Consider the following 23276-nt stretch of genomic DNA (forward strand, 5'->3'; position numbering starts at 1 on the left):
GATCGGCATTCTGCATGTTCCCCTGCTCTGTACTTACATTGGAAACACCTGACAATATCTGATAGAAATTTGACAAAAAAATGAACATGCTGCTCGACAGACTGAATTTTGAAGGACTGATCAATGCAGTTTCCGGTTTCATGGAATGGGGAATTCTTTACCCAGCTTCCACAGTGGCAGAGAAACTGCTCTATCCCGGGAAGAGAGTTGTGCAAGCATTCAGTCCCAAAGATAGAGTAGTTTGTGTGTCATTATGGATGCCAGGTAAAGAGAGTTCCATTCCAGGCTAAATGCTTCTTTCACTCATTGCCACTACATGCTTACCTGGTGGTTTTAAGATGCAAAAAGACTTGGCACACTGAAAGCTGTCCATGGGCTGAAATTTGTAAGTGTCTGTGATTTAAAGTTGCAACTTGTATTCTATTATAATATAGCTATTTGGGACTGGCAATAAGTATCTATTTTATGCACGTGTCCTTTTGGGGGCTTTCCGTTTGTACAATTGCTTCAATGCAGCTCTAAATGCTTTTACTATTAGATTTGCCTTTCACCATGCAACGCTTCTCTATTCTTATTATTGAGTGTTCTGCCTGAAGACAGATCCTTGGCGATTATTCGCCAAACCACAGTAAAGTGTCGTATTTTTCTTGACTGTGTAAAGTGTGGAGGCAGACTCCAACCAGAACATGGATTGTTGGCATTAATCTGATTCACACACTGGTCGTCTAGCCAACTGAGATAACCAGTCCCCCTCTATTATTGTCACTTCATTATAAACACAAAGAAAACCAGAAATATGTGAAAATCTCTCTTAGACATAAGATTTTATACTCCAGGCTTATTACAATGCTTATGACCAATGAAATGCTTTGAAGTGAAGCCTCTGCTTCTGTCTTCTCAGGTAGATGTACACAGGCACTATTTCAGCAAAGTGCAAGGATGGAATATAAGTGGCCTAGTCAACATTTATCCATCAACTAATACCTAAAACAGCTGATCTAGACATTTATTTCATTGCAATTGTGAGAGCTTGCGGTGTGTAAATTGGCTACTTTGTGTGGAATTAAATGCTCTCCCTCAGGGTAAGTTTGGAGGGGAGGGGTGGTGTCATTTCATCAGGTATAGGGAGCAGAGTGAGGAACACAACTGTCATCCTGCTTGTGACCCAATTAAGACCGGCGGGAAGGCTGATGGATAGTCTTCTTGCCCTGATGCCAGTTAAGGTATGTGAAGGTAAAAAGGTTGCTGATAGTCAGAAACAGGAGAATTTATAATAGGGAAAAAAGAAATGGCTGATCAACTAAATACATACTTTGGTTCTGTCTTCAAAGGAAGACACAAATAACGCGGCAGAAATGTTAGGCAACACACGGTTTATAATAATCTTTATTAATGTTACAAGTAGACTTACATTACACTGCAATGAAGTTACTGTGCCAATCCCCTAGTCGCCACACTCAACAGCTTTTTCAGGCACACTGAGGGAGAATTCAGAATGTCCAATTCAACGAACAAGCACGCCTTTTGGGACTTGTGGGGGGAAACTGGAGCACCTGGAGAAAACCCACGCAGACAGGGGAAAAATGTGCAGACTCCCCACAGACAGTGACCCAAGCCGGGAATCAAACCCAGGACCCTGGCGCTGTGAAGCAACAGTGCTTCAGTGACCGGGAGGAACTGAAGGAAATCAATATTAAGAGGGAAATAATGTTGGGGAAATTGTTGGGATTGAAGGCCGATACATCCCCAGAACCTGATAATCTACATCCCAGAGCACTTAAGGAAGTGGCCCTAGAAATAATGGATGCATTGGTGGTCATCTTCCAAGATTCTGGAACAGTTCCTACAGATTAGAGGTTAGCTGATGTAACCCCACTATTTAAAAGCGGGGTCAAGAGAAAACAGGGATTTATAGATCAGTCAGCCTGACATCTGTAGTGGGGAAAATGCTAGAATCCTTGTAGAAGGTTTAATAGCAGAGTGCTTGGAAAACAGTGGAATTCTCAGACAGGGTCAGCATGGATTTAGGAAAGGGAAATCATGTTTGACAAAACTACTGGAATTCCTTGAGAATGTGACAAGTGGAGTTAACAAGGGGGAGCCAATGAATGTGGCTTATTTGGACTTTCAGAAGTCTTTCAACAAAATCCCACATAAGAGATGGGCGTGTAAAATTAAAGCGCATGGGACTGGGGGTAGTGTATTGGGATGGAAAGAAACTGGTTGGCAGACAGGAAACAAAGAGTAGGAATAAACATCTAAATGGCAGGAAGTGACCATTGGGTTACCACAGGGATCAGTACCAGGAGTCCAGCTATTTGCAGTATATATTGATGATTTAGATGAGGGAACTAAATGTAATATCTCCAAATTTGCAGATGATACAAAGCTGAGTGGGTGGTTGAGCTGTGAGGAGAATGCAGGATGCTTCAGTGTGATTTGGGCAAGTTGAGTGAGTGGGCAAATGAATGACAGGTGCAGTATAATTTGGATAAATGCAAGGTTATCCACTTTGGTAGCAAAAACAGGAAGGCAGATTATTATCTGAATGGCTATAGAGCGAGAGAGGGCAATGAGCAACGAGACCTGGGTGTCCTTGTACACCAGCCGCTGAAGGTAAGCATGCAGGTGCAGCAGGCGGTAAAGAAAGCAAATGATTTGTTGGCCTTCATAGCGAGAGGATTTGGGTACAGGTGCAAGGATGACTTTCTGCAATTATACTGGGCCTTGATGAGACCACACCTGGAATGTGCACAGTTTTTGTGTCCTCATCTGAGAAAGGATGTTCTTGCTATAGAGGGAGTGCAGTGAAGGTTTAGCAGACTGTTTCCCAGTGGGGTGGCAGGACTGATTTATGAGGCGAGATTGAGTCAGTTAGGATTATATTTTCTGGAGTTGAGGGGAAATCTCATAGAAGCTTATAAAATTTTAGCAGGACTGGACAGGGTAGATGCAGAAAGGATATTCCCATGACATGTGGGTGCAGAACCGAGTCACAGCCTAAGGGTATGGGGTAAACCATTTAGGACTGAGATGAGGAAACCAGAGAGTGGTTTATTGACCCAGAGAGTGGTGAGCCTGTGGAATTCATTACCACAGAAAGCAGTTGAGGCCAAAGCATTGTATATTTTCAAGAAAGAAGTTAGATATAGCCCTTGGGGCTAAAGGGATCAAAGGCTATGGAGGTAAAACAAGAACAGGTTACTGATGATCAGCCATGATCATAATGAATGGTGGAGGAGGCTCAAATAGGCAATTGGCCTATTCCTGCTCCTATTTTGTATGTTTCTATCAGGCCTTAAGTGGACAATTAATGACGGCATTCTGCTGCTATTCAACCAGCGACATATGGGCAGTAGCCATGTGAGAAGTTCAAATGTCAAACCCTGTTCAATTTGCTTGCAGGCTCCCAGGGTGGGGTGGGGATACATTGTCCAAAGGCATTCAGTGACTGATCGAGGGACCCGGAGTCAAGAGTTCAACAAGGTGCTCAATTATGTGTCTGGTGGTCCCATGGCTGTGATTCTACTGGACCTATTCAGGCATGGTGGAGTTGTGGAGGGATTTTATCAACCGGGTGTGCAGGGGTAGCCCTTTCTCGAACCAGCCATCCTCCCAATCCTGGAAATATAGAATATTGAGGAGAAGGTGCTGATAGTTGGTTGTTTCATGATGAAGGTATACTGACAGCTGCCTGTGCAAATGGCACAGACTTGCATGTGATGATCATGAATGTTCTTGTTGTATATAAACCTGGTGAATAACCTTCTAATTCTTTTATGGCTATAACTCTGCTCTCAAATTTGTGGGTCTTGGCTTAGCTTTTCCTTGGTTAGGATTGATAGAGTCTGCTGGAGGCAGGTCTATTGGTAAACTTTACCTTTTGTTAAACATCTTCTGACTATATACTGGTCGAGGCTTAGCTTGAGGTTTTACATAGAATCACACCTGATTCACAAAGATAACTGGTGATTTCACCAATTTCCCTGGCCTTGTTCTCAGCTCCCTCAGAGGATGTATTGGAGTTACGTTCTCCATGTGCTCTCTCAAACTTGACAGAGTATTATGTGAATCATCAGAGACTACCAGCTCACTGTTCAGGTCATCTTCCCGATCCTCTGGTTCATTCCTCAGAAAGCCTTCTTCTTGGAGATATGAGTGTGTTTCTGTTTCTTCTCACCATTCCAGTTTCAGTCTCCACAAGATAAGACCAAGGGTGTAGTGTGTGTTCCAAAATCTGGCCTTTGCAGTTTTTGTACTGAATTCATTCTGACTCCTCTGCCTTTTGTCTGGTACGTTATGCATTCTGTGGTGTTGATTATAGTTTCTGGTTTGATATTCACAATATTCCCCAGACTTCTCCCTTACTCTAACTGTATATGCTGCCTTGAGGCATGGCATAAAGATGTGTGGAAGAACAGGAAGTTGAGTCCACAGTCATCTTCCCTGTCATAATTAGGACAGAGCCAGACCATTCTGGAGTGATGTGCAACGGTAGTTCAACAGTGCCAAATTGATATAACAATTTTTCTTAAATAAATCCTTCACCATCCTTACTCCTCTTTCGGCTTGTTGGTATCTGGGTAAGCTATAGTCATGGGCGACACAGTGGCACAGTGGCTACACTGCTGCTTCACAGCACCAGAGACCCAGGTTGAATTTCAGCCTTGGGTGTCTGTCTGAGTGGAGTTCTCTTTGTGGGTTTCCTCCGGGTGCTCCAGTTTGCTCTCCCAGTCCAAAGATGTGCAGGTTACCTGGATTGGCCATGATAAATTGCCCCTTAGTGTCCAAAAGGTTAGGTGGGGTTATTTGGTTATGGAAATAGAGTGGGGGCATGGGCCTAGCTAGGGTGCTCTTTCAGAGGGTCGGTGCAGACTCAATGGGCTGAATGACTTCCTTAGTAACTCTATGAATTTATAACTCAATGTGGACAAACCCAGAGGCTTCTGTAAACAGCTTAAAACATTCATTGTCAAACTATACGCTTGAAATGACTGAACAATACCATGTATGGAAAAAATTTCATTTAGTACTCATTTAGTAATGCAATGATACTTTCCAAAGTGGAATCGCGCAGACATTTAGGGCGCGATTGTCAGGCCTCGCTACGCTTTCACTCGAGTGGAACAAGGCCGGTGAATAGCGGCAGAGGCCAAAAATGCGAACTGCCAGACGCCAAACAGTTTGTGATACAACTGGACCGCTCCCATAGGCGAAATTGGGATCTCACCATAATGTGGTGAGAAACCAATCATCCCAACTTAAGCCCTATTTCCATACAATGAACGGGAGCAACCCCATATCCAATGACCCCCCGTTATTCATCAGTCTCCCCAGCAAGTGGTCATGCTGGCGTTGATCAATACTCCTTTTGAAAAACGTGAACCTGGCGTAAGGGATTCCGTGGAGAGGGGAGGAGGTGAGTAGTCATTTTTGCTCACAGGCAAAGAACCCGGGGGTGGTGAGCTTGCTGCACCAGTGCTTGGCGGGGTGTGGGGAACCTTTGGTTTGGTGGGGGGGAGGGCACCCTCCAGACGATGGGCTGTCATGGAAGTGGGGGGTGAGGGGGGATGTCACTGGTGGGGCAACCAGCATGCCAACCCATGGATCATGTATACCCATTCCAAGGGCAACCCTAGCCCCTGCCCGTCCGTCCCACTGACAACCCATAACCCTCGCAGACTGCTGAGGTCTTTGGCTGTGCGGCTGAAGGCTATTGCTCATAGGGAATTGGCAATCGTGGTTAAGTGAGCACTTCACACAACCCAAGTGGATTCCCGTGGGTAGCCGGGCCATGTAGCATTCCAAGTCATTGCCTAGCATCCCAATCACAAGAACAAAGAACAAAGAAAAGTACAGCACAGGAACAGGACCTTCAGCCCTTCAAGCCTGCGCCGCCCATGCTGCCCGTCTAAACTAAAATCTTCTGCACTTCCGGGGTCCGTATCCCTCTATTCGCTTCCTATTCATGTATTTGTCAAAATGCCCCTTAAACATCACAATCATCCCTGTTTCCACCACCTCCTCCAGCAGCGAGTTCCAGGCCCCCACTACCCTCTGTGTAAAAGACTTGCCTCGTATATCTCCTCTAAATCTTGCCCCTCGCACCTTAAACCTATGCTCTCTAGTAATTGATCTCTGTACCCTGGGAAAAAGCCTCTGACTATCCACTCTGTGTATGCCCCTCATAATTTTGTAGACCTCTATCAGGCCGCCCCTCAGCCTCCTTTGTTCCAGTGAGAACAAACAAGTTTATTCAACCTCTCCTCATAGTTAATTACCTCCATACCAGGCAACATCCTGGTAAATCTCTTCTGCACCCTCTCTAAAGCCTCCACATCCTTCTGGTAGTGTGGCGACCAGAATTGAACACTATATTCCCAAGTGTGGCCTAACTAAGGTTCTATACAGCTGCACCATGCCTTGCCAATTTTTATACTCAATGCCCCGGCCAATGAAGACAAGCATGCCGTATGCCTTCTTGACTACCTTCTCCACCTGTGTTGCCCCTTTCAGTGACCTGTGGACCTGTACTCCTAGATCTCTCTGACTGTCAATAATCTTGAGGGTTCTACCATTCACTGTATATTCCCTACCTGTATCAGACCTTCCAAAATGCATGACCTCACATTTGTCCGGATTAAACTCCATCTGCCATCTCTCCGCCCAAGTCTCCAAACGATCTAAATCCTGCTGTATCCTCTGACAGTCCTCATCGCTCTCCGCAATTCCACCAACTTTTGTGTCATCCGCAAACTTACTAAGCAAACCAGTTACATTTTCCTCCAAATCATTTATATACACTACGAACAGCAAAGGTCCCAGCACTGATCCCTGCGGAACACCACTAGTCACAGCCCTCCAATCAGAAAAGCACCCTTCCATTGCTACTCTCTGCCTTCTATGACCTTGCCGGTTCTGTATCCATCTTGCCAGCTCACCTCTGGTCCCGGGTGACTTCACCTTTTGTACCAGTAACATCTTGATGCCTGGACATTGCGCTTGAACACTGCGGGAGGCAACACCCCACATGCAGTAGCCAACATCCAAACACCCAGGGGATGGAACACAGCTCCGGTGACATGTCCATGGCTGGAGGGCGGGTGAGTGCTATGGGAAGGGGGAGATGCCTGGAGAGATGGGCCAAGGGTTTGGAGGTTGGCCCGCATAGTGGAAGAAAGGGACAGAGGCGCCATGCTGTTTGTGCTCAAGTGTTTTTAATGTGTCACAGGTGTCATACACTCCTGATGGTGCCGCTACACTCTCTTCACCACCCCCTCACTCTTCTCCTCCCCCCCCCCCCCCCCCCCCCACACACACACACACACACACACACACACCGTTCATGAGACTTCATGGTGTCCAGAGTCGATGTGAGGACTCCCAGGGCAACTCCCTCCCGACTGTATACCACTGTGCTTTCGTCTCTGCTTGGTCTGTCCTGCCGGTGAAATAGGACAGACCCAGGAATGGTAATACTGCTGTCTGGGATATTGTCTGTAAGGTATGATTCTGTGAGTATGACTATGTCAAGCTGTTGCTTAACTAGTCTGTGAGATAGTTCTCTTATATTTGGGGCAAGCCCCCAGATGTTAGTAAGGAGGACTTTGCTGGGTCGACAGGGCTGAGTTTGCCATTGTCGTTTCCGGTGCCTGGTTCGATGCCAAGTGGTCCATCCGGTTTCATTTCTTTTTTGTGTTTTTGTCGTGGTTGAATACAACTGAGTGGCTTGCTAGGCCATTTCACAGGGCATTTAAGAATCAACCACATTGCTGTGGGCCTGGAGTCACATGTCGGCCAGACCAGGTAAGGACGGCAGATTTCAATTAGTGAACCAGACTTTTAATTCCAGATATTTTTTATTGAGTTTAAATTCCACCACCTGCCATGGTGGGATTCGAACACGGGTCCCAGATCATTATCCTGGGCCTCCCCTTGTAGTATTCTCGAATTTGAGCATATTCTTCATCTGCTTTTTGTGCCTTTTAAATTTCATTTATCAGTACTCCTCCATGTTGAACACCATTTGGAGGATGCACTGAGGGTGGCAAGAGCACAGAATATGCTCTGGGTGGGGGACTTCAATGTCCATCATCAAATGTTGCTACTGGTAGAAATTTTGTGGTCAATGAAGTATAGGACCGCAGATCTTTGACAACATTTACGTCTCTTGTTCAGGCTTTTCAACAGGAATGTGTCTGCTATAGTTGATCGTTTTCTTTAGACATATTCTCATGAAATCTCATTAATCTCAAACAAAATCCATACACTCTGGTGGCATCTTCTGTTCATTCAATTGCATTTAATAACGTAACCACTATTGTAAGCTTTAGGCCGAAGACATAATTGGCAAAATTCTCTCATACCCATATTTGTAGCTGCTAATGCTCCTTTTCCAACTACAATGTATCTTAGCTCTGTTTCAGCTAATGATTGAGATACATAGCATTTTCTCCTGTGTTTGACATCTCCCTAAGTCTGAAAGAGTAGCTGCTCCTAGTCCAGTTGATGATGCATCTGCAGCAACTATCATTGGTAGTTTTGGGTTATAATAAGCCAATATGTCTGATGAAATGAGCACCTCTTTTATCCTTTTGAATGAAATTTGTTGATCTTATTTCCAACACCATGCTTGGTCTTGCCGAGGCCAATTGTCACAGTGGTTCATTTATATGTGCCAGATGATGTAAGAACTTTCCTACCTGATTCACCATTCTCATGAAGCTCTGTGACATTGTGAGACGGTGGAAATTCTTTGATTGCCTTGGTTTTTTGTGGATCAGCCCTGATACTTGATGCACGAATGACATGTCACTGAAATGTAATGGTTGGTTGCGAGAAGTCAGATCTATTGTTATTAATCCTGTTTCTTGCAAGTGTTGCAACATTGCTCTCACTCTGGAATTATGCTCTGATGTCGATGACCTATGGATCAGGATATCATCCATGTGACAGATGACCCTTTCTAAACCTTCAAGAATACTTATCATTGTCTGCTGAAAAATCTTTGATGCTGATGTAATACCAAATTGGAGCCCATTGAAACAATCTCCCAAACAATGTGACAAATGTTGTCAGTAGTTGCTAAATGCTGCTGCTTTCACCTAGTTTGATTTTTAAAAAAATGCTTTTTACTAGCTTTGCCAGTATCTCATCTATAAGTGGCAATGGGTTGATCTCCCTTTCCACAGCTTTGGATAATTGTGTGAAGTCAACACAGAGTAAGAGTGGGCCGCTTGGTTTCGGTACTGGAATCATACCCGAACACCAACTTGCATGTTTTGTTACAGGTGATATTACTCCTGATGCAGCGCTAACTCGATTTCTTTCTTGTGGGCGTGGAACTTTCCTTGGTGTGAACAAGTATACAGGTTTAGCATCCCAACTTAATGTGATGTGATCAGCTATTTTCAGTTTCCCACCACTTCTTAAATAGGTTTGGAAAGTCTGTCTTGAATTCTTTCAGTTTGTCTTCGCTCCCCAATTCCTTTGCTTTTTACGAGAGCTGTAGACATATGCAAGCTTCTCAGCTTAATAGTGAACACTTTTTGGATTTTGGGTTGAAGTTTGGTGCCAAGATTCTGTAAATTCTCTTCCTTTGTACTGAAGTGTACAAGTCAACTGTCTCTTTACCTACAGTTCAATGCCTCCTGGACCATGGAGTTATATATGCCTGGAGGAGGACTTGCTTCAGCCATTGTTCTATCTGGAGAGAACTGAAACTCCTGTTCCAGTGTCTAATTTGAAATTTGTTTCATGTCTGTTGAACATAACATTTGCACTTTTAATGGAATGGCACTTGTTTTTTTTGCGCCTTAAATTTCTTGGATGATTCTTGCTTTAATTGGTTTTGGTTTAAATTATTGAGTTAGGAGCTTTTTGCTGTAGCATACAGCCTTAAAATGTCCTCTCCTCTGAAAGGAATGGCAGTCCACATTTTGGTGCACCGTTGCAGTCTTTTCCCACCATATCAAGAACACTGAAGAATGCTGGCTAGTGTGCCCTCTTCGCTCTTTCCTGGTTTTGCATGAATGCACTGTTACTTCTCTGTCTCACAAACTGCAATTTGTCAGTTGGTTTTCTCCACAAAACCTCCCCGTTACTTCGAATAAATACATGATTTTGCTTTCTCGCTTTTTCTGCCTTGCTGACTGCAGGTTTTGTTAGTGTTAAATCCTCCCTCGACTGCAGAAAATCTGATAAAGGTTCATCTCAGACACCTAGAACAATGCAATCTTGAATTAATTTGTCTTTCAGGGCTCCATATTTCCAATTCTCAGCCGGTCAATATAAATCGATAATGACGGAATCTATGCTCTCCCCTGGTCTTTGGGTTCGTCAATTAAACTTGGTTCTTTCCATGATTGTGTTCCTTCAACCGTTGAAAGATGTATCAAAAGCTTTTATATAACATCTTTGAATGTTGCCATTTCTTCATGTCTGATCATTAGTTTGTTTATGTTTCCGCCTTGGCATAAGGAAGGGTGCTGACCTGCTCCCTCCTAGGTTTCTCTGCTTGGCCCAAAGCAGTTGTGTACCTGGTAAACCTACAATGCCAGTTTTGCCACTTCTTGGCTTGATCCAGATTTTCTCCATGGCTTTTCTTCACACTAGACTTTCTTTGAGTTCTGTTGGCATTTTCCCCACACGGTCCTTTCCTTGTATTTGTTTTGATTGCTGCTTTTCATTCACTGGGATTTTTTACCTTTGTTGTTAGTCTAATTGGGATTTTTACTCTTGCTTTTTCCATTGTCTTAATTGCTGGCACCATCTGTTACCATCTTGTGGATCTTAGTTTAGGTTGTCCTTGGTTAGGATTGTTAGAGACTGTTGGAGGCAAGGCTGTTAGTAAACTTGACCTTTTATTAAACATTCTTCTAACTATTTACAACAAAGGCTGAACATGTGGCTTCACACAGAACCATCATTTAGTAGGCCCTGTTGTCATGTAAGCTGTCAACTTACATGTTTAACATTAACCCTTTACACTGCAATTAGCACCTAACCATGGAGGAGGCCTGGGACAGCTGCAAACTCTGGAACTTTCTTATTTTGATTGACACTGCCCACAAGAATCATGATGCATCAGTTGGCCATGTCATACACAGTGATTTACTTGATGAACCTGACTGGGAGATGGAGGTAGTGTCACCTGATGCATCTCATAAGAGCCAGAGGCAAAACCAGGGGTAGGTTTGACAGTTACTAGCAAAGCATGACCACTTGGCCCATTACATTCTTCTATTCATCTTTTATTCAACATAAGTAAAATAAGGATTGGGAAAATAATAATGTGGAATATTTATTAGAAGTTAAGACTATGTACGTACAGTGACTGGGAGCACATCTTCTACTGCTGCATCCTACCTCAGTCGTTGTGATTTACAGCAGTTTAGGATACATCGCTTTAAGGTACATGTAACTCACATCACATGATCCACTTTTTCTAAACTAGAGGTTTACTCTTAAAAATTCAAACTATTTACATTGCAGCAACAGTCTGAATATCCCCATAAACAAAGCAATAAATCTACGAGTCTCTGATTCTTATCAGTGGCTTGCTTATTCGTCCAGACCAAACATAACACAGTAAGTAACACCCCCCTCCAACCAACAACCACACCCAACCAACATGCCTTACTCACCCAGTTCCCCAGTCCCCCTCCTCCACTCACGAATCCCACCTCAACTATGGCCATCAAACCACCCCCCCCATTATCATATCTGCTGACAGTTTAATTTTCTCCAAAGAAGTCGATAAACGGCTGCCACCTCCGGGTGAACCCTAATGTCGAACCTCTCAGGGCGAACTTAATATTCACAAACCTGAGAAACCTGGCCATGTCGCTAACCCAAACCCCTGATTTCATAGAATTTACAGTGCAGAAGGAGACCATACGGCCCATCGCGTCTGCACTGCCCCTTGGAAAAAGCACCCCATTTAAGTCCACACTTCCAACTTATCCATAACCCAGTAACCCCACCTAACTTTTATTTGGGACAGTAAGGGCAATTTAGCATGGCCAATCCACCTAACCTGCACATCTTTGGACTGTGTGAGGAAACCCGAGCACCTGGAGGAAACCCACGCAGACACTGGGAGAATGTGCAGACTCCACATAGACAGTGACCCAAGCCAAAAATCGAAGCTGGGATCCTGGAGCTGTGAAGCAACTGTGCTAACTACGGTGCTACCGTGCTGCCCAAGGAGGGACTCGGAGGCTCTGAGTCCCTCCACACCAATAAGATCCATCTCCGGGCTACCAAGGGGGCAAAGGCCAAAACGTCAGCCTCTCTTGCCCCCTGGACTCTGGGTCTTCCGACACTCCAAAAATCGGCACCTCTGGACTCGGTGCCACCCTTGTCTTTAAAATCATGGACATGACATCGGTAAATCCTTGACAGGATCCCCAAAGCTTCGGACATGCCCAGAACATGTGGACATGATTTGCGGGCTCTCCCGCACACTGCCCACACCTATCCTCCATCCCTTTAAAGAACCTGCTCATACGGGGACAGACATTTGCGCCCCGTGGACCACCTTGAATTATAACAGGCCAAGCCTGGCACATGACGAAGACATGTTGACTCTACTCAGGGCATCTTCCCACAGACCCGCCTCTAGTTCCTCGCACAACTCATCCTCCCATTTACATTTTACCTCCCCCATCTGGGTTCCCTCCCACTCCATTAGCTCTTAATAAATTTCCGAGATCTTCCCCTCCCCCACTCCCGATTTCAAAACTATCTTGTCCTGTATCCCCTGGGGTGTTACAAGCGGAAAGGTTGAAAGCTGGCCCGTACAAAGTCCCTCACCTGCAGATAACGGCACCCATTCCCACCTGGCAGCTCAAACTCCTCCTCCAGGCCCTCCAAGCACGGAAAGCTGCCGTCAATAAACAGGTCCCCTAACTGCTCAATCCCAGCTTGCTGCCACCTCGGAAACCCCCCATCTAGCCCCCCCCCCCACCACAAACCGATGGTTCCTACAAATTGGCTCCATACCGACACGCCCGACACTCCCATGTGCTTCTGCCACTGACCCCACATCCCGCGCCCCCTCGGGCCTGCCCTCGGGCGCCCATCATCATTGACCCCCGCCCTGTCGCCATTCTTCAATACATCCCCTGTCAGCAGATTTCTACCCCCACTGATTCTCCTTCCCCCCCCCCCCCCCCCACTCAACCATCTTCTCTATTCAGGCATTACAATCCCCAACAAACCCATCATTTCCCATTAAGAACAAAACAACTCCAATAGACAGAACAGAGCCATGGCCCCAAACAAAGTGCAAAAGTGGTTCATACAAACCTGAAGAAAAGAAGCTCAAAAAACTTTCAAAACATAAACACTCGCTCCAAAGTTCAATGACCTCCTTCAACTGCCATTCCTTTGTCCCTGATAAAGTTCATCACCTCCTCTGGCAATCCAAAGTAGAGTTCCTGGTCCTCATATGTAACCCACAGATGCGCAGGGTACAACATACCAAACTTCACCCCCTTCTTAAAGAGGGACGACTTCACCTTATTGAAGCTTGCCCTTCTTTTGTCCAGGTCTGCACCAAGCTCCTGGTCGACATGCAGCTTGCTTGCCTTCCCATGTGCAGTCTGCCTGTCCCACCTCAGAATCTGTTCCTTATCCAGGAACTGATGCATTCATGCCACCATCGCCCTCGGCGGCTCGTTTTCTTGCAGCTTCCTCATAAGTGCCCGATGCGCACAGTCCACCTCCAAGGGCCGAGCAAACGCTCCTTCACCCAGCAACTTCTCAAACATTCGTGCCACATATGCATCGGCATCCACTCCCTCGCTGCCCTCCGACAGGCCGACGCTCCTTAAATTCTGCTTGCGTGATCTGTTCTCTAGGTAATCCACTTTGTCCTGCAGCCTCTCTAGATGATCACTCATCAGCCCCATCTCTGCAGCCATCGTGGCGAGCTGCTCATCATGCTCGTCCACTGCCTCCTCCACCTTCTGGGTCACCTGGCCCTGGGCCCCTAACCTCAATTCCATGCGGTAGATCCCCTCCTTTATAGGATCCACCACCCTGGCCAGGGCCTCCAAACACTCCTTCATCTGCTGGGCAAACTCCTCATGCGGCAGAAAGGCCACAAGTTGTTCCATCGACCACTGAGCCTACAAACTCAGACCTTGACCCTCCGCCATCTTCCCCTGTGTCGCAGGCTCCAAACCAGCTTGCAGCAAACGTCCCCTCCTTTTTTAGGCCACCTCTGGTGCACAAATCCATAAACCGGTGGGATACTCTCTTCTTCCACCTCACCAGCACTTCATACCATCACTCAGCTCTGCCGTTAATCGGGGAAAAGGTCCAAAATGTCCACCGTAAGCGGGAGCCACCAAATGTGCGACCATTCACACCATGGTCGCCATCGGTAGTCCCATCCAGACTTAGTTATGGTGATCTTTGCTGGAGGCTGCTGCATGGTTTCAGAATACTGGTACTGGTTTCTGTGTTTGTGTTGCATCTTAGACTGTGTTCTATGCTCAATAGATTATTTAGCGTTTATGTTTGTGGTACTGTGCTAATTTTCATTTTCCTGTCATGCTATTTGGTGTTCATTTATTATATGTTGACAATTTCTTCTGGATTGCATGAGCCATCAGTTGAGTTTTGTACTCAAACATTTGTCCCATGTTGAGCTGGGTCATTCATGGGCATCTTTCATCATCCCGTTTTTTAATGAATGCATCTTATATTCCTGGGGTTATCGATGAAGGATGACTGAGGAGGGCTGTCCGCACTTGTCCATTGAATAGTAATTCCACATTGGTCCTGCGATATGATGAAGTTGTACGTTCACAATGAGCATACGTATTTGGTCCTGACTTTGTTGTGTAGTCTGTTGGCTGGGTTGCAGAGTTAGTTGGTCTTTCCCAAGTGTAAGCATGGGCTTCCATGGTGCTTCATGTGGTCTGTGTCTGCGGTCTTCATCACTGCTTTGGCGATACCATTGATGGTAACCCAGGACAGGTCCCTGCCACCAGTAGGCCTACGATCACTGAAGCTGTAGTGTCCACAGCATAAAATATTTGGTTGATCAGGGTGAGTTGTTGTAGCATCACCTGATGTAATGGTGGTCCAGGGTGGGGTGCAGTTGGGGAAGGTGATTAAGTTTTGGGTGGTCGCGATGGGGGTGGTGGTGGATCAAGTTGTCAGGGGGTGGGAAGGTGGAAGGGGAGGCGGTAGCAGATGCCGAGGCTGGATGTCAGGCATGCCCCCCCCCCCCCACCGCCCCCCGCCGTCTTCTCTCTCTGATGCCTGTGTGCACTGACTTCCTTTGTGTCAAGATAGAAGAGGTTTGTGAGCACTTCCGATGCAGGAGCAAGTTGCATGTTGCTAATTGTGTGTCTAATACGTGATCCTGTGAATCCGCAAAGCCTATCCACCATGTGTAAGATACAAGTGAGGGGTTTGAAGGAATGCTATCTACTTGGCTGGATAAGTGTACCTCCAACAGTACTCAGGAAGCTGGACACAATACAGAACTATGCACGCCGCTTGATTGACACCCCGTCCAGCACCCTCAACAGTCAGTCCCTCCACCACTGACCCATTGGCAGCAATGTGTGTCCTATGACAAATTTACTGCTGCTAGTCCCCAAGGGTACTTTGGCAGCACCCTTCAGATTCTGAGCTCTAGCAGCTAGAAGAACAAGGGAAACAGAGGCATAGCATCAGAAGAATTTGCATGCTGCCTTCCACTCCAAGCACTCCCTCCTTTAACCCAATGGATGTGCTTTCAGTGTGGCTGGGTCAGCAATTCAGTTACCTCCCCGCCAGCAGACCACATGAATCGCAGTGGGGAAATGAGACAACACCCCAAAACCTTATGAAGGGGTTTAGAGATGAAGAGCGCAGATGCTAGCCTTGCACACGTTCCAGGGCTGATTCAGAGAATGGTGAGGTGAGTAAGGAAAGTAGAAGGTTTACTTACCTTGACGACTTGGATTAAGTCATTCATTTGTTTCCTGCGGTCCTCCTCTGAAGAGCTGTGGTACTGACCACCCTGGTGACCTCTTCCCAGGCCACTGTGGTAAGTCGGGTGGGCCTCCTGCTCACATCTCTGGGGAAGAGGATGTCTCTCCTGTCCTCCATGGCCTAGAGGAGAATCTCCAGGGAAGCAAGAAATGAACAACACTGCTGTTTCCGAGCAGCCATGTCTAGGATCCTTGGCATGATTTTTGAATGGTTCTTTGAATGCCTTTTAAATGTGGTGCCTAGACATGATGGCAGTGCGTGTGATTTTCTGTCTGTGCCCACCAAACCATTGATATACCACCCCCGGTTGTATAGCTAATTTGGTGAGCAGCACACGATTCGGCTTACCCTCTCTGCCTTCCAGTGGAAATCTCTTTGAGTTCTCTCACCACCGGACTTAGGCCTGGGATGGAAAATCCCAGTTACCATGTTTTTTTAATGTCGATTTGAGGGATAAATATTGGCTCGGATAACTCTCCTGCTCTTCTTTTTTACAACCACCTGAGAGGGTAGACATTGTTTCTGTTTAACATCTCATCTGAAAGATCTGGGGCGGGATTCTCTCAGCTCGGGGCCGGGCTGGAGGGGGGGCCTCCGATGTGGCCTGGCCGGCGATCGGGTCCCACCAATCGGCGGGCCGGCCTCTCTGGCTGGGGGCCTCCTTTCCTCCGCGCCGTCCCCTGTAGCCCTGCGCCATGTTGCGTCGGGGCCGGTGCGGAGAAGGGAGCCACTGCGCGCATTGGCGCCGGTGACACTGCGCGGGTTGGCGCCGGCCCCCACTGTGTGTGTGCGGACCCCGCAGCGCCCAGTTCACGCCAGGATCAGCAGCTGGAGCGACTTGGGTCGCTCCAGTGCCGTGCTGGCCCACTGTAGGGGCCAGAATTGCTGATCCTGAGGCCTTGTTGACGCCGTCGAGAAATGCGACGGCGTTTCCAACATCGTCAACACTTAGCCTCAGGATCACAGGATCCCGCCCATCACCTCTGACAATGCAGCATTCCTTCAACACAGTACTGAATAGCAGCTTTGATTTTTGTAGTCAAATCCAGAGTTGGACCTGACTGCCCAGTGGCTCAGAGGTAAACGTGCTGCCAAGTCTTGGCAAGTAACATTGATAACAACTGAACTAAGCTCAAAAATTCTTCAGAAACCCAAAGAGCTGAATGCACACAAAGGCCAGGAATTTCCAACCCTACCCACCGATGGAATCTTCCAGTCCCACCAAAGTCAATTGACTTTTGTATGGCTCGTTGCCATATGGAGGAAGCTGCCGCAAACGGGCCTAGAAATCCCACCCAAAGAATCTTATTATCTGTGTGCTTGCAACTGAATGCCCCTTTACATAATGCTACAGATGGTCCATATGGTCAATGTTGCTTGGTTTTACTTAGCATGTTGGGTAGTGGGATGGACTTCCAATTTTTTAAGTTAAGAACTTATTGAAGCTTAATGATACAACAAAGAGTTTAAAGCATGACTTTCTTGTTCTGACTGGGCAGGATGGGTTCAAGTCACACCCTCAGATGCCTGGGGCTGAACTGTACAAGGAGCTGGATCTCCTGCCCAATCCCACCGCCACCGCGCCCCCCCCCCCCCCCCCCACCCCAGTCTAAAGAACCGGGATGGTGGAGGACGGAACCTGCCAAGGGAAACATGGGCTTCCTCGCAACCATTTAACTGCAGCCAATTGGCCTTTCAAAAACTGGAGGAAGGATTGCTGTGCTTCTAGATCAGCAAGTCCCACCTCACAGAGCTGGCGGCCTAGCAGAGACCGGAGCTCTCCAGTGCTTCAGTATGGCGATGTGCGATGCTAGGTTAGGATTTGAGTAAGTGTTTGGGGGGTTCCATGCACTGTTTGAAAACTGTGAAATAAAAGTTAGTTCTATGTCAATTACTTGTAAATCTATCAATTGATCACCAATTCTATGCAGGCAACTAAATTACTGGCGCTGATGAGGTGACGTGGGGGCTAGGTTTGGGAGACCATGCGGAGAAGGCATCCTGTGTGGGGGGGTAAAAGGTTTTGGGGGCCCCCCAATGGAGTCAGGCGGCCCATTGGGGAGGAACCTCCCCCCCACCTGGCAGCAGCTGATGCAGGTGCCTGTCGGCCAGCTATAGAATTCCTCCAGTGCAGAATTTGGCCCATAAAGTCTACGCTGACCTTTGAAAGAGCACCCCACCTAGGCTGTGAGGCAGCCATGCTGATCACTGTGCCACAGTCCCGCCCCCACTTGGTGTGAGCCTCTCCTGCGACACTGGTGGGATGAGTCCTAAAGCTTTCATTAATTTCGCACTTAAGGGCCTCAATTGGCCAACTGGTAGCAGGTTGTCTGACACCGTGTGAGCAAGACCAGGTGTATGGGTGGCAGACAGACCTCCTGCCTTCAAACCGATTGGCAGAGGAGCAATAAAGCCTGCTTTTTCATCTCCTCCAAGCAGAAGTTTGTTACTCCAGGGACTTTGCTCAGCAAGTGGCAGCTGTGTGTACCATCTACAAGATGCACTCCAGGAACTCACCAAGACTCCTTAGGCAACATCTTCCAAACCCACGACCACTACCATCTAGAAAGTCAAGAGCAGCAGATACCTGGGAACCCCACCACCTGGAGGTTCCACTCCAAGTCATTCACTATCCTGACTTGGAAATATATCGCCGTTCTTTCACTGTCACTGAGGCAACATCCTGGAACTCTCTCCCTAACAGCACAGTGGATATACCTACACCTCAAGGACTGCAGCGGTTCAAGAAGGCAACTCACTACTACCTTCTGAAGAGCAACAAGGGATGGGCAATAAATGCTGGCCTAACCAGTGATCCCCACACCCCGTAAATTAATTTTTAAAAGGTACCCACACCAATAATGGCAACTATCCCATTTCTATCTGATTACTTCTCGTACAGCCTTTCCTCAGACACTTGTGAATTCATAAAATTCTACTGTTCCCTATTTTATATTCCCCATGTAATGGATAATCTAATGTTTCTCAACAGGATCAAAATGCAAACAAATACACCACTTGCCAAACTGAGATATAATAGACAAAGCAGCTGCTCCAAAAGATAGCCAAATGATCATAAAACAATAATAATTCCGATATATATTGTTTCCTTAGGAATAGCTAACAAAAGTGTTGTCCTTTGTCAGACAGTGAAGTATTCATGTCATTACCTGTTATGACTAACCATTTAAATAAGGGTGTGCGTATTTATTTCAGATTATAGTCTCATAGAGACATGCCAAGGCCACGTTGCATCTTGCCCATCTGTACTTACCAGATGCCTTATGAGGAAGAGATTTTTCATCACTTAATGACTGATCATTCTTGTGAAAGATTTCATTGTTAGAATTTATATTTGTGCTTAATTATCTTGTATTTTGGAGCAAACACTACTATATTGCAAAGCTTAATATATTAACCTGCAAAATAAAAATATTTTTCTGCATGCACCATTTTAAAACTGTGCATGAAAAGCTAGCTTTATGACAATCATTTGTAAATTTATCAGTTGATCAGCAAACTAAACTACTTTTAATAATAGTTCTGTGTAATTCTTTGTATGAGCCTTAGAGGTGAGTAAGTCATTCCTGTCTCTTGACTCATTTACATTAAGTACTGACTCTCTTATCTGCAAGCCGAGCTAACTCTAATGTACAGGTTTGCCTTTACAGTACACTCCATGTGTGTTAATGCTGCCTTTCAATTGCAACACTTACAAGACTTGAAGAAAGATTTGCATTCATATTGCACCTTATCACATTTCAGAAATATCTCCAAATGCTTCACAAATATGAATTATATAGACACCTTGGGCGAGATTCTCCGAGCCCCCGCCGGGTCGGAGAATCGCCGGGGGCTGGCGTGAATCCCGCCCCCGCCAGTTGCCGAATTCTCCGGCACCGGAGATTCGGTGGGGGCGGGAATCGCGCCGCGCCGGTTGGCGGCCCCCCCCCCCCCCGGCGATTCTCTGGCCCGAATGGGCCGAAGTCCCACTGCTAGAATGCCTGTCCCGCCGGTGTGGATTAAACCACCTCTCTTACCGGCGGGACAAGGCGGCGCGGGCGGGCTCCGGGGTCCTGGGGGGGGTGCGGGGTGATCTGGCCCCGGGGGGTGCCCCCACGGTGGCCTGGCCCGCGATTGGGGCCCACCGATCCGCGGGCGGGCCTGTGCTGTGGGGGCACTCTTTTCCTTCCGCCTTCGCCATGGTCTCCACCATGGCAGAGGCGGAAGAGACCCCCTCCACTGCGCATGCGCGGGGGTGCCGTGAGCGGCCACTGACGCTCCCGCACATGCGCCGCCCGGCAATGTCATTTCTGCGCCAGCTGGCGGGGCACCAAAGGCCTTTCCCGCCAGCTGGCAGGGCAGAAATCAGGGCGGGCCTAGCCCCTCAAGGTTAGGGCTCGGCCACTCAAGATGCGGAGGATTCCGCACCTTTGGGGCGGCGCGATGCCGGACTGTTTGGCGCCGGTCGGCAGACATCGCGCCGATTACGGAGAATTCCGCCCATGTGGTGGGATTCTCTGGCCAGCCAGCCGCTTGTTTCTCAGCGACGCTCCGTTCGCTGGCGGCGGCATTCTATCTTCTCGTCTCTTGTCAATGGGATTTCCCATTAAAGCCACCCCACACCACTGGGAAACCCATGTGTGGGGGTACACTGCCAGCAGGAGAAGAGAATCCCGGCCATGTAAGCCAATTTGTCCCCAGTCAAGCTCTTTTTGGTGGTGTTAGTTAAGGGGGCAATTGCAGCTGAGAAAACCGAAATCCTTGCTCTTCTTCAAATTCTGTCATGGGAGATTTAATGCCTGCTGGAAAGCAAGGAGCAGGAATCCTTGTCTGATAAGAAATTCAAATCTTAGGTTGCATATTATGGTATGGTGGAGTCCAAAGAGTGGCAATTACCCTGCCTCCATCTATCTATTCTTAAAAAGATTAAAATCTTAACAGTGATTTTAATTTTTTAGCCAAGATTGGTTTAGAGTCAAATCAAGAATATTTGGGGTGGCATGGTGGTGTAGTAGTTAGCACTGCAGCCTACGACACTGAGGACTCCGGTTCGATCTTGGCCCCGGGTCACTGTCTGTGTGGAGTTTGCACATTCACCCTGTATCTGCGTGGGCTTCACCCCCACAGCCCAAAGATGTGCAGGTTAGGTGGCTTGGCCACGCTAAATTGGCCCTTAATTGGGAGAAAGAAAATGGATACTCTAAATTTATTTTTAAAAATCAAGCATGTTTAAAAATATTAAAGTGATTTCACTGCAATTTTTCTCCAAAATACTTATCTACTGTAAAGTTGCATTAGAATTTGTATTGACAGGGCGGCATGTGATGCAGTGGTTAGCACTGCGACTGCGGTGCTGAGGACCTGGGTTCGAATCCCGGTCTTGGTCACTGTCCATGTGGAGTTTGCACATTCTCCCTATGTCTGCAACCCAAAGATGTGCAGGTGAGGTGGATTGGCTACACTAAATTGCCCCATAGTTAGAAAAAAAAGGTACTCTAAATTTATTCAAAAAAATAATTTGTATTGACATATATTGGTGTTTATGAAGTAAACTACAATCAGGTGTTCTTGCCTGGCAAGCAATGCTACTGTTTGATCAAATACATGTTTTATTTTGATAATCTATCAAATACTGAAACATGCAGGCTGTTGTAATATTTTAGATCTAGTCTACTTTGGGCCAGATTGTCACAAGAAATTACATACCACCACAGTACATAGCAACATGACTTGTTGGGTAATCTTTATGGTAACCATAGATACTCTATTATCTCAGTCATTCCACCAGAGGCTTTTAAAGCCCACATGAATTCTTTGATCAATTTTGCAAGTAAGAATTTGATGAGTTAATTTGCATTGTTATAAAATTACGAGTTAATAAGAGTTTATTGATACTAGATAGTTGGAGGCAAGTAGACTGTGTCTTAATAAGTCACAATAGAAGTTACAAAATGAAATCAAGTGATTGAACACAGCCAGTTATATATTACGTTACCTGGAATTTACAGCATATTACACAAGAGATTTTAGATTCCTTCTATAAATGTTTCATTCCTTAACAGAAATTAAAAGACTCACAAGTACATTTTACCTAAAGGCAAGGTTGTGTCATATTTAAACTGGCCTTTGTGCCAATTGAAAGGGAAGCAGGCTATAAAATTAAGTTTATACAATTATAATGCAAGGCAGACATTTCCATGGCAAAAGTACTTAATTGGAAAAACATCAGAGTGTTAATTAGTATGCATTAGTGCCATAATAATGATTCATCAGTCTCACTTGCATCTTCCTGGTGGCTGTACTTTGCTGTGATGCGATTAAAGTCCCTCTGCAGGGAGTTCTGATAGCTCAAAACAACTGGCCCCTAGTGCCTACAGAGATCTGTCTTTAATAAAAAGAACTGACAATGCATTTACAATGAAGAGGTCAAATATCAGTGGTTAAAAGCAATGCATGTTTTAGAATATAATGAGGTGCCATCCTGATATCCCCAAATGAATGTAGGATATATCCATATCACAACAGCTTGGTCTCACAGTTACTATAGTTTCAGGTTTGGTATTCAGCTTCTCTGCAGGAAGCTTAAAAGAAATAAAACCCTGTTGCAATAAAGGACTTCCATTAAAACTGTGCACTCTAATAACCAAAAGCATTTGCATTTTAGCTCTTCTATAAATGTAAATATGTATGCTTTTTATCAATAATTCCAAAATATGGGATAATGTTTCTCTATTTTCCATAAGGTTCTGAAAATATTACAAAATTGGCTAAGAACACGTACTGTGGCAAGTTTCAGTGTGATCCCTGCAGGCATAATTCTAAAACTGTGCACATTTTCCAATCCGCCTTTAACTAGCATCTCTCCTCTAATGAACCGAATAAAACAGACAGTTTTGCATCAAAACAAAAATTCCAATTTGAATTCAGATTTTCTGGTTCTACAATTTAAATCTTATTTTTCTTTTAGAAAATGTAATTGCAAACTGTATTTCTGTGAGTCAAATCTTGGGTGCCACATTCATTTATTGTCATTAGTTAAGATTCTCTCCATGGAAACTTTTCAAAACCTCTGGCTGTTAAAAGTGCCAGAACGGACTGTCAATCTATTGTTATGACAGTTTCAGTGTAAGAACTTAGTCTGTGCTTCTTGAGCCAAAGACTAAACCAAATATATTAACCCGTGTGCTCAACAATCCACAACATGCAGAGGACACCAATTCACCAATTTTTATCTTGTTATAAATATCCTCCTTGACGAAGCCATCTTGATCTGT

Source organism: Scyliorhinus torazame, chromosome 7 (assembly GCF_047496885.1).
Source record: "Scyliorhinus torazame isolate Kashiwa2021f chromosome 7, sScyTor2.1, whole genome shotgun sequence".
NCBI classification, from domain to species: domain Eukaryota; kingdom Metazoa; phylum Chordata; class Chondrichthyes; order Carcharhiniformes; family Scyliorhinidae; genus Scyliorhinus; species Scyliorhinus torazame.